The 17596-nt window shown below is 37.6% G+C and overlaps 1 protein-coding gene across 8 annotated transcripts in view; it reads right to left on the minus strand.

Annotated features, from left to right (window-relative positions):
• MARK1 (microtubule affinity regulating kinase 1) overlaps window positions 1-17596 on the minus strand; it is a 144121-nt gene that overhangs the window by 75027 nt on the left and 51498 nt on the right. The window contains exon 1 of one of the 8 annotated variants that reach the window (XM_059942239.1): window positions 1827-1844. The exons of the other annotated variants lie outside the window; for them this stretch is intronic. The gene's annotated coding sequence lies outside the window, so the exon portion shown is untranslated. Of the gene's footprint in view, window positions 1-1826; window positions 1845-17596 lie in introns of those variants that run through there. 8 annotated transcript variants of the gene reach the window in all.

The raw sequence follows: 17596 nt of genomic DNA on the forward strand, positions 1-17596 counted from the left end.
CCAGATAATTTCAAAGAAAACCAAAAGTAGGTACATCACAGTCAAACTGCTAAAAACCATGTATAGAGGGGGGAAAAAATCCTTAAAAGGAGTCAGGGAAAAACAACACAATACATACAAAGGAATGACAATACAAATGATAGTTCACTTCTTATTAGAAACACTGGTGCTCAGGTGACAATGGAAGTTTTTAGATGTGCTGCAGAAAAAACAAATGCAACTCCATATCCTTTACCCAGTGAAAATATTCTTTAAAAAAAAGAAGGAAACTATTGTAAATCAACTATACTTCAATAAAAAATGTAATAAAATAAAGACAAGATAAAGACATTTTTAGATGAACAAGAACTGAAAGAATTTGCTGCCAGAAGACATATGCTATACAAAATGCTAAGGATAATTTTTCCAGCCAAAGGGAAGTGACCATAGATGGTAAGCTGAATCCACAGAAAGGAAAAAAGAGCTCTGGAAATGATAAATATGTGGGTAAATATAAAACAGCATGTATTTCTTCATCTCTTAATCTTTAAAAGACATATGACTATTTAAAGCAAAAAAGTATAACACCATACTGTGAATTTTATAACATAAGCAGATGTAATATATGTGAAAACAAAAGCACAAAGGTCAGAGAAATTAAAAGATTCTTATAAGACTGTAACATTTTATCTGAACTGGTACAATACTACCCTATGTAGACTGCAAAAATATATGGGTGCATTCTGTAATCTCTAGAGCAACCACTGGGGGAAAATGCACTGGAAAAGATACAGAGGCATAGGTAAGTCAACAGAGGAATTAAAATAGAATACTAGAAAATATCTGATTAACTCAAAAGTAGACAAGAAAGAAAAAAAGAGAGGAACACCACCAACGAAAACAAGAACAGATGTAACAAAAAAAACAAAAGAGCAAAATTAAAGACATCAAACATAAAAAATTATATTTAATGTAAATAAAAATTTCAATTCAAAGAAAGGATTAAATGAATTTTTAAATTAAAAGACATACTTTAAGTATGAATATACAGATAGATTGAAAGTAAAACTATGGAAAAAGACATACTAATGCAAACAGTAAGCAAAAGAGAGCTAGAGAAGCTATAATAACATCAGACAAAATAAACTTCAATACAAGGAGTACTAACAAAATAAAGACACACATTTCATAACGATACAAGGGTCAATTCATTAGGAAGCTATAACAATCCTAAATATGTATGTGCCTAATAACCAAGTTTCAGTAAACAAAAACAGAAAAGGGAAAAAAATACACAAATCCACAACTACAACTGGAGATTATAACAACACTCTCAGTAGTTTAAAGAACTTCACTCAAAACACAGTAAGGGTAAGGAAGATCTGAACACACTACTAATTTAAGGTAGGTTACAGATTTCTTGAAGCACACAGTTCATAGACTCCATGTCAAGAACCCTTTTCCAGATCTTTAAAGCTCTACATATCAAATTAATTACCTTATTGGAAAACTGCACACAGATATTGACAACTTTGGCTTGTCAAAGAACAACTTAAAGAATATCTACATGTTGTACAAACGCATGACTGAAAAGAAAATATCATTAATAATGATTAATGCCTATTTCATAAGGAACCAGGCAATAAATGAGTTTAATTGTCAGAAAAATTCTCTCAAATGGTATGCTTCCTTTATTACGTTATCATACGATAATGCCTCCTTCATTCCCCAATTTCAGTGTTCAAGGTGAAATTTCTTTTTAAATAGTGCAGTGGTGAGTTGCACTTCAGTGAAAACAGTAGTTTTATGAGTGTCAAAAACTTACACAGCAGAAAAAGAATACTTACTGAAAACAGAAGGCCTGTGGATTCTCTTCCCTTGTGTTCCTACAGCACTTGATGAGCATACCTCAGAAATATAATGGGTTCAGTTCCAGCCAAGTACAATAAAGCAAATATTGCAATGAAGTGAGTCAGCGTCCTCTGAGCCTTCAGCGAGTCATAATCTTGTTGCTGGTGGAGGGTTTGAAATATTTCAAGAATTATCAAAATGTGACACAGAGACAGGATGTGAGCAAATGCTGCTGGAAAAATGATGCCATTAGCCTTGCTTGAGCCAGAGTTGCCACAAACCTTCAATTTGTAAAAAACGCATTACCTGTGAAGCACAATAAAGCAAAGTGCAATAAGACAGATATGTCTGTACATTCTTTTATACAACAATTAATATTTTAAAATACAATTGCCTTTTCTTTGGAAACTATCTCCTACTAAATTGTGAGCTTCAAAGTCACCAAGTACTGTATCTTTTACATTTCTTTATCACTCAAATAGTTGGTGTTGCATGAATATGCCCACTAAATATGTAATCTTTTATTATAAGTATCCCACCCAAATTACAAATTTAAAAAATCAATATTATCTTATATATTAAAGCTTATTGCAATGAGATGCCAATAGATCTGGCAAGACAGTCATGTATCAATTTCTAGAAAGATAAACCACAAAAATTGAAATCCAACAAAGAAGACAAAAAAGTTATTAAAATAAATTACTACCAAAACCTTCTGACAGCGACCAAGCTATGCACTGCATGAACTGAAGGGGCAAAGCTGTGCCATGGGGTGACCCTGCCTGTCCACAATGAGTAACTGCATAATTTTACAAACTTTCATAATATAAGTGATCTTTGATCTGATGTTTTTAGGAACCAGAAATGGGTTTGATTTTAATACCTAAAAAGTATGATACTAATGAAGAAATGTGGCCAATACAGTTTATAGGCACACCTTGTTTTATTGCGCTCTGCTTTATTGTGCTTCGCAGATACTGCGATTTTTAAAAATTGAAGGTTTGTGGCAACCTTGCATTAAGCAAGTCTACTAGCACCATTTTTTCCAACAGTATTTGCTCATACCGTGTCTCTATGTCACACTTTGGTAATTCTAGCAATATTTCAAACTTTTTCATTATTATTATATTGCTTATAGTAATCTGTGACAGCGATCTTTGATGTTACTACCACAAAAAAATTACGACTCACCGAAGGCTCAGATAAGGGTTAGCATGTTTTAGCAATAATGTATTTTTTTTTTTTTTTAATAAGTTATGGGTTGTTTGGACTGAGGTGACCCAGCACTGGAGCCTACAGGCCCTTTGGTGGGGCTAACAGCAGATTCTGGAAGGGCTCACACCAAGGAGCACTTCCCAGAACTTCTGCTGCCAGTGTCCTTGTCCCCGCAGAGAGCCAAAGACACCCCCCCGCCTCTGCAGGAGACCCTAGAGCACTAGCAGCTTCTCCTTTCTTTGGATGTGCAGTATCTTTTTTGGTGAGTTCCAGTGTCTTCCTGTCAATGATTGTTCAGCAGTTAGTTGTGATTCTGGTGCTCTCGCAAGAGGGAGTAAGTGCAGGTCCTTCTACTCCGCCATCTTGAACCAATCTCTGGAGATACTTATTGCTGGGGAAACCCTGGATGAGTGGACCAGGTCTCTGAGTTTGAGTATGATTTATTCATTAGGCCAGATACCTGTAATCCACGTTTCCGAGTCTGGCTGAACTTTACTGTTGAGAACATGAAAGAATCACAACCGTGTGGCTGACAGGGTCTTGGTGCTCCAGCTGGGTGTCAGGCCTGAGCATCTGAGGTGGGAGACCCAAGTTCAGGACATTGGTCCATCGGAGACCTCCCGGCTCCATGTAATATCAAACAGTGAAAGCTCTCCCAGAGACCTCCAACTCAAAGCTAAGACCCAGCTATACTCAACGACCAGCAAGCTACAGTGCCGGACACCCTATGCCAAACAACAAGCAAGACAGGCACACAACCCCACCCATAGAAGAAAGGCTGCCTAAAATCATAATAAGGTCACAGACACCCCAAAACACACCACTGGACGTGTTCCTGCCCACCAGAAAGACAAGACCCAGCCTCATCCACAAGAACACAGGCACCAGTCCCCTCCACCAGGAAGCCTACACAACCCACTGAACCAACCTTAGCCACTGAGGGCAGACACCAAAAACAATGGGACCTACGAACCTGCAGCCTGCAAAAAGAAAACCCCAAACACAGTAAATTAAGCAAAATGAGAAAACAGACAAACACAGCAGATGAAGCAGCAAGGTATAAACCCAACAGACCAAACAAATGAAGAGCAAATAGGCACTCTACCTGAAAAAGAATTCAGGGTAATGATAGTAAAGATGATCCAAAATCTTGGAAATAGAATGGAAAAAATACAAGAAACATTTAACAAGGACTTAGAAGAACTAAAGAGCAAACAAACGATGATGAACAACACAGTAAATGAAGTTAAAAATTATCTTGAAGGAATCAACAGCAGAATACCTGAGGGAGAAGAATGGATAAGTGACCTAGAAGATAAAATAGTGGAAATAACTACTGCAGAGCAGAATGAAGAATGAAAAGAATTGTGGACAGTCTCAGAGACCTCTGGGACAACATTAAATGCAAAAACATTCGAATTATAGGGGTCCCAGAAGAAGAAGAGAAAAAGAAAGAGACTGAGAAAATACTTGAAGAGATTAGAGTTGAAAACTTCCCTAATATGGGAAAGGAAATAGTTAATCAAATCCAGGAAACGCAGACCATCAGCTCGGTGCTTTGTGTCCAACTAGAGGGGTGGGATAGGGAAGGTGGGAGGGAGACGCAAGAGGGAGGAGATATGGGGATATATATATATATATATACGTATAGCTGATTCACTTTGTTATACAGCAGAAACTAACACCCCATTGTAAAGCAATTATACTCCAACAACGATGTTAAAAAAAAAAGAAAAAAAAATTCAAAATAAATAGATAAATAAATAAGCTATGTTCGTTGGGTTTTTTTTTTTAAAAGACATAATGCCATTGCACACTTAATAGACTACAGTGTAGTGTAAACATAACTTTCTATATAGTGGGAAACCAAAATCTTCATGTGCTCATTTTACTGCAGTGGTCTGGAACCGAACATCTCTGAGGTCTGCCTCTACTATACAGAGATCCAAGAAACCTAAAGAAAATCTTCACCACTATCACTCAGTAACATTAAAGAATTATCATTACGGTCATTTAGGTATATGACCTAAGAAGGCAAAGTTAACTCTATACAAGAAAAATATTACAACTTATCACTTCAATTTGAAAAACATAAGAGTAGGTGTGAGTGATAAGCCATATAAACACAAACAAAAATATCCCTTGAAACACTCAATATTATAGTAGTGGTAGATAGACCAGCAATGCTTTTTAAGAAGAAAAATGCAGTGGAAAGATTTATTTGTATCATCTTTCCACTGCTGACCTGAATATAAACCTAGAAAATGCATGTAAATTAATAAAATATCTTTTGGAAGTACTACTTGAGCTCAACAAAGCTACAAGAGAGGAAATATCCTTAATCAATTACATTCTGAAAGAATCATTTGGTGAACTCTTAACTCATCCTTTCATATTCAGCTTAGACATTACCTCCCAGGAAAAGCCATGCGTTGTATAGCTTCTATTCCACCCTCAACTAAGCTGGGTTCCATGCCCATTTTTGGTCTTTTTATAGTTATTTCTAGCAATGTATTGTCCCAAATTTTAAAATTAATTTTTACTAAAATGATATATGCACATAGTAAAAAATGTCACCTCTAATAGGTTACTAACAAAAAATATCAGTTCCCTGTACCAGCCTTTAAGATGTCAAGCCTGCTCCCCAGTGCCTTTTTCTTGGCTTTTTCCTTCTAAAATTGACTTAAATGTTTCTAAACAAAATGCTTTCATTGCTAATTCTTAGTTCATCAATCAGACATTCTCTCAATTTCCTACTACTGTCAATTAGGATTAAGATCTTTTAGACTCTCATCTTCCTAATGTAATATGATTAAATTTTCAGTTAAAAAAGTGTCTTGTCTTTATTTTTCTCTATATTCATTGGATTTTCTTTGTTGCTGTTTTTCTTCTCCACTGATTTGGAAGCTCTACCTCCTCTGTCTATTCTACCGTTGATTATTTTTTAAAATGTAGGGGTAAAAGTCAAGGTGCAGTGGGCCAGGGAAAAGTGGAAAGTGAGGAAATGGAGGCTGCTAGGGCAGATTATGACCCTGAGAAGTCTCACTGTGAACTAGAGGCAGGAGTATGACAGCTGGGGAAGAAAGAGGGGTGTGGAATTGAAGAAGGTTACTGTTCATTTGCATGTTGTTTTAAGATGGAGGAGACCTGAGCATGTTTAAATCCCAAGGGAAGGATCCTGTGGAGAGGGAGCTGCTGACGAGACAAGAGAGGGAAAAGATGAGTAAAGTTCCTGGGAAGGTGGACAGTGAGAAGATTCAGAGCACATAGATGGAGAGACTGCCCTTATGCAGGAAGAAAGATGTCTCCTGTAACAAGTAGAAAGGAAGAGAAGTTAGATCTAGATGCAGAAAGGTGCATACATTTGATGGTAGGAAGCTGAGGGAGTTCCGATCTGACGGCTCTTACTTTCTCTGGGTGGTTGAAGGTAAGGTCACCTGTTAAAGAGTGAAGAGAGGCCACAGAGATTTGCAGAGAGTTAAAAAAAGATTTGAAATAATCTCCTTAGAAAAAGAAAAAACAAGTTAACCAAAGAAACCTGCTGTTGGGTAGGGCTGCTGAGCAGTACTGACAGCCTAGTTGAGATCAGTGACCATGAATTTATTATGGCTCTAATCTGTCCAGTTGTGTCATTTTTTTTCAGCAACACTCAAATGCACACAGATTACTGAGGAAGCAGATAAATGAGTTCATCCTGGCCTGGAGTTTGTCAAATAAGTACCACCAAAGAGAAAGCGGCAAGGCAAGACAAGTTAGGTTATTGGCAAGTTACTGAGATGACGGGTCATAAATCTAAGCTAGATAATGAAAGAAAAGAACACACAAAAAATTGATGGATGGGGAGTAGAGGCCAATATACTGGAGGGCTCAGTGAGATCAGAGAATAATTACAGCAAGACTAGCTAAGAAAGCCACTAGATGGCCAAGTACCTGTAGTCAGAAATCCAGGTGATTAGACTGGTAATAACTGGAAGGACGGTTACCAGATGCTACTAGTATAGAATATGTTGTTAAAATCACCAAGAATTATTCTGCATATTTTTCAGATTTTTTTACCATGTGCCTATTCTATTTTTAAATGTTTTAAAGAATTGCATTAAACTTCATAGCCATATTATTAGAAATTATTTTTAATTATCTATAATTTTCACTGATTACATTATTCATGGTAGTTTCTTACATCCCTCCAATTCTTTTCCTTAGGTTCGCTTTTTCTAGTTTGTGAATTTTTTTCAGATAGGTGTGTAGGTGATACACTTTCTAAATCGTTGCAGCTAATTTTTCTTTAACTTCTATAAACAATAATTCAATTGGAAACAGAATAAGGTACAAAGAAACTTTTTCCCACTTACTCCTGTATTTGTTCAGAAGGTTGAATTTTTTAGAATCATGACTTACTGATAACCAGAAAGTCATTACAATTAAATGGTGACCCATGAGTGACAAAATAAAAGTGAAAATATTTTGACAAAAGTTTGTCTAAGGAATAGATTCAAATACAAAGGAGAATCAGTGAGATGTCCATGTTAGCATTTTATATCAGAGGGAAAATAATAGACTATTCAACAGATGGTACTGTATCAACTAGGAAAAAAATAAGTTGGAAGTCTAGGAGTTATGAATTATTTCTTACACCAAAATAAATTCCCAATGGATTAAGGATATAAATGTAAAAAAAGGAAAAAAAAAACCCCAAAACAAAACAAACAAAAAGACAAAGAAGCTGTAAAAGCGAGCACTAGAAAAAATAAATGACAAGCTAGCAACTGTTTTTATAGTCTCAGCATGGCAAATGCCTTCCTAAATATGACACACAATAGAAGCCGTTAAAAATTTGTTAAATTTGACATCATAAAACTTTTAAAAACACAAGAAATCTTTTAAAAAGTCTTCTTAAAAGATATTCTGTGCTCATGGATTGGGAAAATTAACATTGTTAAAATGCCTGCACTACCTAAAGCAATCTACAGATTCAATGCAATCCCTATCAAAATCTCAAGAACATTTTTCACAGAACTAGTGCAAAATATTCTAAAATGTATATGGAACCACAGAAGACCCCAAGTAGCCAAAGCAAACCTAAGAAAAAAGAACAAAGCTGGAGGTATCACATGCTCTGATTTCAAACTATATTACAAAGCCATAGTAATCAAAACAGCTTGGTACTGGCTGAAAAACAGATACATAGATCAATGTAACAGAAGAAAGCCCAGAAATAAACTCACACATATGTGAATAATTAATTTATGACAAAGGAGCAAAGAACATATAACAGGTAAAGGACAGTCTCTTCAATAAATGGTGCTGGGAAAACCGGACAGCCACGTGCAAAAAAACCCCCAAAAACCAAAACCAAACAAACCCCAAAACTAGGACCCTATTGTACACCATACACAAAAATCAACTCAAAATGGATTAAAGACTTGAATGTAAGACCTGAAACCATAATACTCCTAGAAGAAAACATAGGCAGTATGTTCTTTGACACTGGTCTTAGCAATATCTTTCTAGATACGTCTCCTCAGGCAACAAAAACAGAAGCAAAAATAAATAAGAACTACATCAAAGTAAAACCTTCTGCACAGCAAAGGAAACCACCAACAAAACAAAAAGACAACCTATTCAATAGAAGAAATTTGCAAACAATATATCTGATAAGGGGTTAATATCCAAACTATAAAAAGAACTCATATAACTCAACAACAATAACAAAAAAGAAACAACCCAATTAAAAAATGTGCAGAGGAGCTGAACAATTTTCCAATGAAGACATATAGATTGCCAACAAGCACCTGCAAAGATGTTCAAAATCACTAATTATTAGGAAAATGCAAATCACCACAATGGGCTATCACCTCGTGCCTGTTAGAATGGCTATTATCAAAAAGGCAAGACATAACAAGTGTTGGTGAAGATGTGTAGGAAAGGGAACCTTGGTGCACTGCTGGTGGGAATGTAAATTGGTGCAGCCACTATGGAAAACATGGAGGTTCCTCAAAAAATTAAAAACAGAACTACTATATGATCCAGCAATTCCACTTCTGGGAATATATCCAAAGGAAACAAAAACATTAACTCAAAAAGATATCTGCACTCCCATGTTTATAGCAGGATTATTTATAATAGCCAAGGCATGGAAACACCCTAAGTGTCCATCAGTAGATGAATGGATAAAGCAACTGTGGTATACATATATACCCTGGGATAGTATTCAGCGATAAAAAAGAATGAAATCTTGCCATTTGCGACAACATGGATGGACCTTGAGAGTATCATGCTAAGTGAAATAAATCGGAGAGGAAGACAAATACAGTATGACTTCACTCATATGTGAAATATAAAAAATAAAATAAATGAACAAACAGAACCAAACAAACAGAAACACATAGACACAGAGAACAGAGTAGTAGTTACCAGAAGGGAAGCATGAGGAGGAGGGGGACAAAATGGGTAAAGGGGATCAACTGCATGGTGACAGACGGAAATTAAATTTTTGGTGGTGAGCACATGTACAGTATACAGAAGTAGAAATTTAACACTGTACACATGAAACTTATATAATGTTATAAACCAAAACTAGCTTCAATAAAAAATTAATAAAACCTCAATAAAAAATTAATCTAAAATTTAAAAAAAACCCTCTCCTGAAATCAAACTAAAAGAGAAATCATAAACCGAGAAAAAATATTTGTAACATGTGGCCAGCAAATCGTTCATTTTTTTAACACTAAAACCTTTGGCAAATCATTAAAAAAAAAAACACTCAAAGAGAAAATGAGAATAAGCAAAGGATAGGTATAAATAGTTCACAGAAAAGGACAAATACATCACTTTCTAACGTATTTTTCATATGACAGTCAATCATAACAAGTCAAATAAAATTTGTTAAGCTACAATGAAATACTATTTTTCATTTATCAGATAAGCAAAGAATAGAGTCTGACAGCATTAGCTGCTAAAGCTATAGTAGAAATATGCACACTCAAATAGCACAGAGTGAAAACTAATACAAATTCTACATAAAGGAGTTCGGCAATATCTATCAAAGAAATTCCTACAATCATTAGACTAGAATTACTTCTAGTAATTTATGCTACAGACATAATCACAAATGATTCAAAACAATGAACTCATACAAAGAAATCTGCTGCAGCACTTTCTGTAATAGCAAAACATAAAATAAGCGTCAATATTCAACAATAGGGAACTGATCATGTATGTATGGTAGGTATGCTCTTTGTATGTGTGTGTGTGCCCGTGTACAAGCATCCCCATGCTTCGATAAGAAGAGAATATCTCCAGGAGATTACACAGGAGACATAAGTGTAAGTAGTTCTCATTTGGGAGAGGAATTAGGGTATTGGGAATCAGGAATAGAGGGAACACTTTATTTTTCTAATGTACCTTTTAAAATATTTGGAATGTTGTTCTATATGCACATACATTAACCCTTCAATATAATGAAACAAATGATTTTTTCAAGTTTATCTAAGAGAATGGGCAAGGGAAGAGGGAACCAGCATTTATTGAATGTTCACTCTGTACCATATGTTAACTGGTTGAATAACTTACTCAAATTCAATCCAATAAGTTGCATTATTGGGATTCAAACTCAGGTGTAATAAACTATAAATATAGTTGGAGACATGTTTTTAAAAATTAAAAATTGAAGTAGAACTTTTGGGGGCAAATGGTAGGTGACAGCACATTTGTATAATTCCTTCTTTATAACCAACCAAAATTAATGAAGTATGAAAGAAACAAGTAATAATAATAATAATGTAGCCACAACCCCATTTCTCAAACTTCAAATTAATAAAAAATGCTAAGTGAACAGTTTCAGAGGGGCCTTACTAATAACCCCTAACTAGGAGGGCTGATGACCAGATGTATAGGCAGACCACAGGAAAAATGGCAGATGGGATAGTTGATACCTGAAAAGAACCATGTGGTGAGATCATCTTAACTTTCTCCAACTCAATTTCCTAACTAGTAAAAAGGATTGTAAATCTTCTCATTCTGGAAAGAAAGACCAAAATCAAAGGAGTATTCCCCAATGGGCTAGATGTGACTCTGAAACCCTTAAAATTCAGTGAAACTATTCTAAGAAAATACACCTTACATGAGGTTACCTGATCCCGTCTGCGCCAACCTCCACCATAATCTCAATCCCCTTACCACTCACCGCTTCCTTCAAGCTACTAAGAACTGAAAAGAAGCTATGAACCCATATATAATTAAACCAAGCTGTCAGCTCAAGTTCTATTTCCACTAAATGGGGAAACAAGTCAAGGAGAATTCACATACATTATTCTTGAGCAAAAAGCAAGTCTAGATAAAATTCCCCATTCAAAGGATGAACTATAAGTAAAAGATTCCCGCACTGTACCTATGCTTAGACACTGGATGGCGGGGGAGGCGGGGGGACTATGAAGAAATCAGGAAGAATTACTCCAGGAAACAGGAAAGAAAAAAAAAAAAACCCCAACACTTTAGCTAAACCTTCTCTACAACATATACACACAATTGCTTGTATTTGCAAAAGAACACTAGGATAAACTGAAAACTAAGGAAAATGGTTACCTATGGGGAGGGAGGGAACGAGAATGAGAGACAGGGAGGGACGAAGACTTCACTGAATATACCTTGTTACACAGCTTCAATTTAGAAACCATGTAAATGTTTTAAATATTCAACCAACAAAATCAAAACTAAAAGTAAAAAGTAATCTTGAAATATTTAAAACAAAATGAAACAAATGAACTTAACTATATGTCAAATTGGTAAAACAACCAAAAAGAAAAAAATTCCTTTAAGTGACTTTAGAACTGTGTTTTGACTGCATATCCTTAGAGGAACAATGCTTTTAGACAAAGAACGGTTAAATATCATTCAGTAGTCTGATTAATAGTGATATTATTTGGAGATGCTATTTTATATATGTATATATACATATAATATGATAAAGCAAATAAATAATCACAATATGTGTTCATGTTATTTTAAAACTTCAGTATAAAATCAAAGTAAAATCATGTAGTATTAAATTTAAAGTACTACTGTCAGTATGAACTCATGCTTTTTTTACTTTAACAAAATGCCTACTTCCTGATTCTGGCCACAAAAAAGGCCTAGAGACACAGACAATCGATTTACAATGGCACTCTCATTAGAAAAATGGCTGATTCAGGTCTGGGGGGCAGGAGATTTACAAGATAAACCTGGGACACATCTTGTGCCAGAAGCAAGAAAGCTGGCAATTATTAATGAAGTTGTGTCAAAAGCCAGCCTGATAGGGCTCCCAGCGTCGCTCAGCCGTCTACTAAATAGCAGAGCTGGTATTGAAACCCAGGGAGTGTGACTTCAAGAGTCATGTTCTTAGCCACTATTCTAGACCACCTCTCAAACAAGAAAAATAAATTAAGGGGGGGGGGGTGGGGAAAGAGATGAAAACCAGAGACCAGAACAGAGGAAAAATATCTTACTTGACTCACAAGCACCTCTTAAACGAGTTGATCCTTCTTTCCTCCCTTAAATTCTTTCTTTACTTGGCTTTCACATATTCCTCCTGCCTGAGGGCACCTTTTCAGACCTTGCTGTTTCCTTCCCTTCTCCCCAACTTCCTGATACTGAAGGGCGCCAGGAATTCAGACCTTGGTACTCTTTGTCTTCTCTGTCCACACTATACTAACTCCCTTAGTGATTCCACCCAGCCTCATAGCGTTAAGTAACATGTATGTGCAGACAACTCCAAAATTTCTATCTCCATTCAACTCTCCCAAACTCCAGGCTGCCACCTTGACATGACCATTTAGATGTCTGTTAATATCCCAACCTCAGCTTGTCCCAAATTGGTCTCCATCCCCAATTCCTACAAAACCTGCCCCAACACAGCCCCCTCCGTCTCACTGCAGACAAATCCATCCTTCCAGGTGCTCAGACCCAAAACTCTAGGGTCATCCTTAACTCGGACCCTTCCAACCCTCCCTCCCTCCCTCCCTCTCTTTCTCTCATCCTAAATTCAATCTGCCAGGAAATCCTACTGGTTCTACCTTAAAATATATCCAGAATCCAGCTACTCTCACCATCCCTATTGCTACCACTCAAGTCTGAGCTACCTGGATTATTGCATTAGTCTCCTAAGAGTCTCCTAACATGTCACTCTGTTTCTAACCTTCCCCATTCTACTCAGGGTAAAAATCCAAGTCCTTATAATGGCCCAACAAATTCTGACCCCCTATTACCTCTCTGACTTCATTTGCTACCACTCCCCTTTTTCACTCACCTTGCTCCAGCCAATGTGGGCTCATAGCTGTTCTTCAAGCATGGTTGGCACACTTGTGCAAAAGGACCTTTGGTCTAGCTATTCCCTTTGCCTGGAACATTCTTCTCTCAGACACCCGTTTGGCCAACTCCCTCAGCAAGCCAAATCTTTCCCCAAATTTCACCCTCTCAGTGAGGTTTACTCTGACCTATTTGATACCACATTACCCCCTTGCTCTACTTATTTATTAATATATTAGCTTTCTCTTCTCTCCCCCACTCTGATAAGAACAGAGGTATTTGTCTGTTTACTGTCGTACCTAAAATGCCTGAGAACGTGCAAACATCAAGAAGCACTAAAAAGGTTCAAATAAAATAATTTAACAAAACTAAATAAATGTATCATATTATTGGAGCATAAGTGCGTTATTTAAAAGTAACTATTTGAAAGAAAGACTTTTACACTGGGGGAGAAGTACACCTAAATTCACCTATATGCTGCCTATAAGAGACACTTCTAAAACAAATGGAGTGGGAGCGACCTTCAAGATGGCAGAGGAGTAAGACATGGAGATCACCTTCCTCCCACAAACACATCAGAAATACATCTACATGTGGAACAACTCCTACAGAAACCTACTGAACACTGGCAGAAGACCTCAGACTTCCCAAAAGGCAAGAAACTCCCCATGTACCTGGGTAGGGCAAAAGAAAAAAGAAAAAACAGAGACAAAAGAGTAGGGACGGGACTAGCACCGCTGGGAGGGAGCTGTGAAGGAGGAAAAGTTTCCACACACTAGAAGCCCCTTCACTAGTGGAGACGGCGGGTGGCAGGGGGGAAGCTTCGGAGCCACGGAGGAGAGTGCAGCAACAGGGGTGCGGAGGGCAAAGCAGAGAGATTCCCACACAGAAGTTCAGTGCCAACCAGCACTCACCAGACTGAGAGGCTTCTGTGCTCACCCGCCGGGGTGGGCAGGGCTGGGAGCTGAGGCTCTGCGTTTGGAGGTCAGATCTCAGGGAGAGGACTGGGGTTGGCTGCGTGAACACAGCCTGAAGGGGGCTAGTGTGCCACAGCTAACCAGGAGGGACTCTGGGACAAAGTGTGGACCTGACTAAGAGGCAAGAGACCATTGTTTTGGGGTGCGCGAGGAGAGGGGATTCAGAGCACCGCCTAAACGAGCTCCAGAGACAGAGACGGGCGCAAGCCGCGGCTATCAGCACGGACACCAGAGATGGGCATGAAACGCTGAGGCTGCTACTGCAGCCACCAAGAAGCCTGTGTGCAAGCACAGGTCACTATCCACACCTCCCTTCTTCGGAGGCTGTGCAGCCCGCCACTGCCAGGGTCCCGTGATCCCCGGTTCCCCGGGAGAACACATGGCACGCCTCAGGCTGTTGCAACATTATGCTGGCCTCTGCCGCTGCAAGCTTGCCAAGCATTCCGTACCCCTCCTTCCCCCCAGCCTGAGTGAGCCAGAGCCCCCTAATCAGCTGCTCCTTTAAAGCCCTTCTGTCTGGGTGAAGAACAGATGCCAGAGGGTGACCTACATGCAGAGGTGGGGTCAGATCAAAAGCTGAACCCCAGGAGCTGTGCGAACAAACAAGAGAAAAGGAAATTTCTCCGTGCAGCCTCAGGAGCAACAGATTAAACCTACACAATCAACTTGATGTACCCTGCATCTCTGGAATACCTGAATAGACAATGAACCACCCCAAAATTGAGGCAGTGGACTTTGGGAGCAACTATGGTCTTGGGGTTTGCTTTCTGCATCTAATTTGTTTCTGGTTGTATGTTTATCTTAGTTTAGTATTTAGAGTTTATTATCACTGGTAGATTTGTTTACTGATTTGGTTGCTCTCTTTTTATTTTAATATATAAATATATACCTATTTTTTTCCTTTTTCTCTTTTTGTGAGTGTGTACGTGTATGCTTCTTTGTGTGTGATTTTGTCTGTACAGCTTTGCTTTTACCATTTATTTTAGAGTTCTGTCTGCCCATTTTTTGTTGTTTTTTTTTTAGTATAGTTTTTAGCGCTTGTTATCATTGCTGGATTTGTTTTTTGGTTTAGTTGCTCCCTTCCTCTTTCTTCATTTTCTTTTTTTAAATTACTTTAAATGTTTTCTATTTTTAAAAAATTTTTTAAACTTCTTATTTTAATAACTTGATTTTACTTTATTTTTTTCTTTCTTTCTTTCTTTTTTTCTCCCTTTTCTTTTGAGCCGTGTGGCTGACAGACTCTTGGTGCTCTGGCTGGGTGTCAAGCCTGTGCCTCTGAGGTGGGAGAGCCAAGTGCAGGACACTGGTCCACCAGAGACCTCCCAGCTCCACGTAATATCAAACGGCAAAAGCTCTCCCAGAGATCTCCACCTCAATGCTAAGACCCAGCTCCACTCAAGAATCAGCAAGCTATAGTGCTGGACACCCTATGCCAAACAACTAGCAAGACAGGAACACAACCTCACTCATAGAAGAAAGGCTGCCTAAAATCATAATAAGGTCAGAGACACCCCAAAACACACCACCGGATGCGTTCCTGCCCACCAGAAAGACAAGACCCAGCCTCATCCACAAGAACACAGGCACCAGTCCCCTCCACCAGGAAGCCTACACAACCCACTGAACCAACCTTAGCCACTGAGGGCAGACACCAAAAACAACGGGAACTACGAACCTGCAGCCTGCGAAAAGAAAACCCCAAACACAGTAAATTAAGCAAAATGGGAAAACAGACAAACACAGCAGATTAAGCAGCAAAAAAAAAAAAAACCCCACCAGACTAAACAAATGAAGAGGAAATGGGCAGTCTACCTGAAAAAGAATTCAGAGTAATGATAGTAAACATGATCCAAAATCTTGGAACTAGAATGGAGAAAATACAAGAAATGTTTAACAAGGACCTAGAAGAACTAAAGAGCAAGCAAAAAATGGTGAACAACACAATAAATGAAATTAAAAATTCTCTAGAAGGAATCAATACCAGAATAACTGAGGCAGAAGAACGGTTAAGTGACCTGGAAGATAAAATAGTGGAAATAACTATTGCACAGCAGAATAAAGAAAAAAGAATGAAAAGAATTCAGGAGAGTCTCAGAGAAATCTGGGACAACATTAAATGCAACAACACTTGAATTATAGGGGTCCCGAAGAAGAAGAGAAAAAGAAATGGACTGAGAAAATATTTGAAGAGGTTATAGATGAAAAATTCCCTAATATGGGAAATGAAATAGTCAGTCAAGTCCGGGAAGCACAAAGAGTCACTTACAGGATAAATCCAATGAGAAACACGCCATGACATGTATTAATCAAACTATTAAAAATTAAATACAAAGAAAAAATATTAAAAGCAGCAAGGGTAAAACAACAAATGACATACAAGGGAATCCCCATAGGTTAACAGCTGATCTTTCAGCAGAAACTTTGCAAACCAGAAAGGAGTGGCAGGACATATTTAAAGTGATGAAAGGGAAAAACCTACAACCAAGATTACTCCACCCAGCAAGGATCTCATCCAGATTCGACAGAGAAATTAAAAGCTTTACAGACAAGCAAAAGCTAAGAGAATTCAGCACCGACAAACCACCTTTACAACAAATGCTAAAGGAACTTCTCTAGGCAGGAAACACAAAAGAAGGAAAAGACCTAAGATAACAAACCCAAAACAATTAAGACAATGGGAATAGGAACATACATATCTTAACTACCTTAAATGTAAGTGGATTAAATGCTCCAACCAAAAGACACAGGCTAGCTGAATGGATACAAAAACAAGACCCGTATATATGCTATCTACAAGAGACCCACTTCATAACTAGGGACACATACAGACTGAAAGTGGGGGGATGGAAAAAGATATTCCATGCAAATGGAAATCAAAAGAAAGCTGGAGTAGTAATTCTTATATCAGACAAAATAAACTTTAAAATAAACACTATTATAAGAGACAAAGAAGGACACTACATAATGATCAAGGAATCAATCCAATAAGATATAACAATCATAAATATTTATGCACGCAACATAGGAGCACCTCAATACATAAGGCAAATGCTAACAGCCATAAACAGGGAAGTAGACAGTAGCACAATAATAGTATGGGACCTTAACACCCCACTTTCACCAATGGACAGATCATCCAAAATGAAAATAAATAAGGAAACACAAGTTTTAAATGATACATTAAACAAGATGGGCTTAATTGATATTTATAGGACATTCCATCCAGAAACAACAGAATATACTTTCTTCTCAAGTGCTCATGGAACATTCTCCAGGATAGATCATATCTT

The sequence above is a fragment of the Balaenoptera ricei genome, chromosome 1, assembly GCF_028023285.1.
Source record: "Balaenoptera ricei isolate mBalRic1 chromosome 1, mBalRic1.hap2, whole genome shotgun sequence".
In the NCBI taxonomy this organism is placed as follows: Eukaryota; Metazoa; Chordata; class Mammalia; order Artiodactyla; family Balaenopteridae; genus Balaenoptera; species Balaenoptera ricei.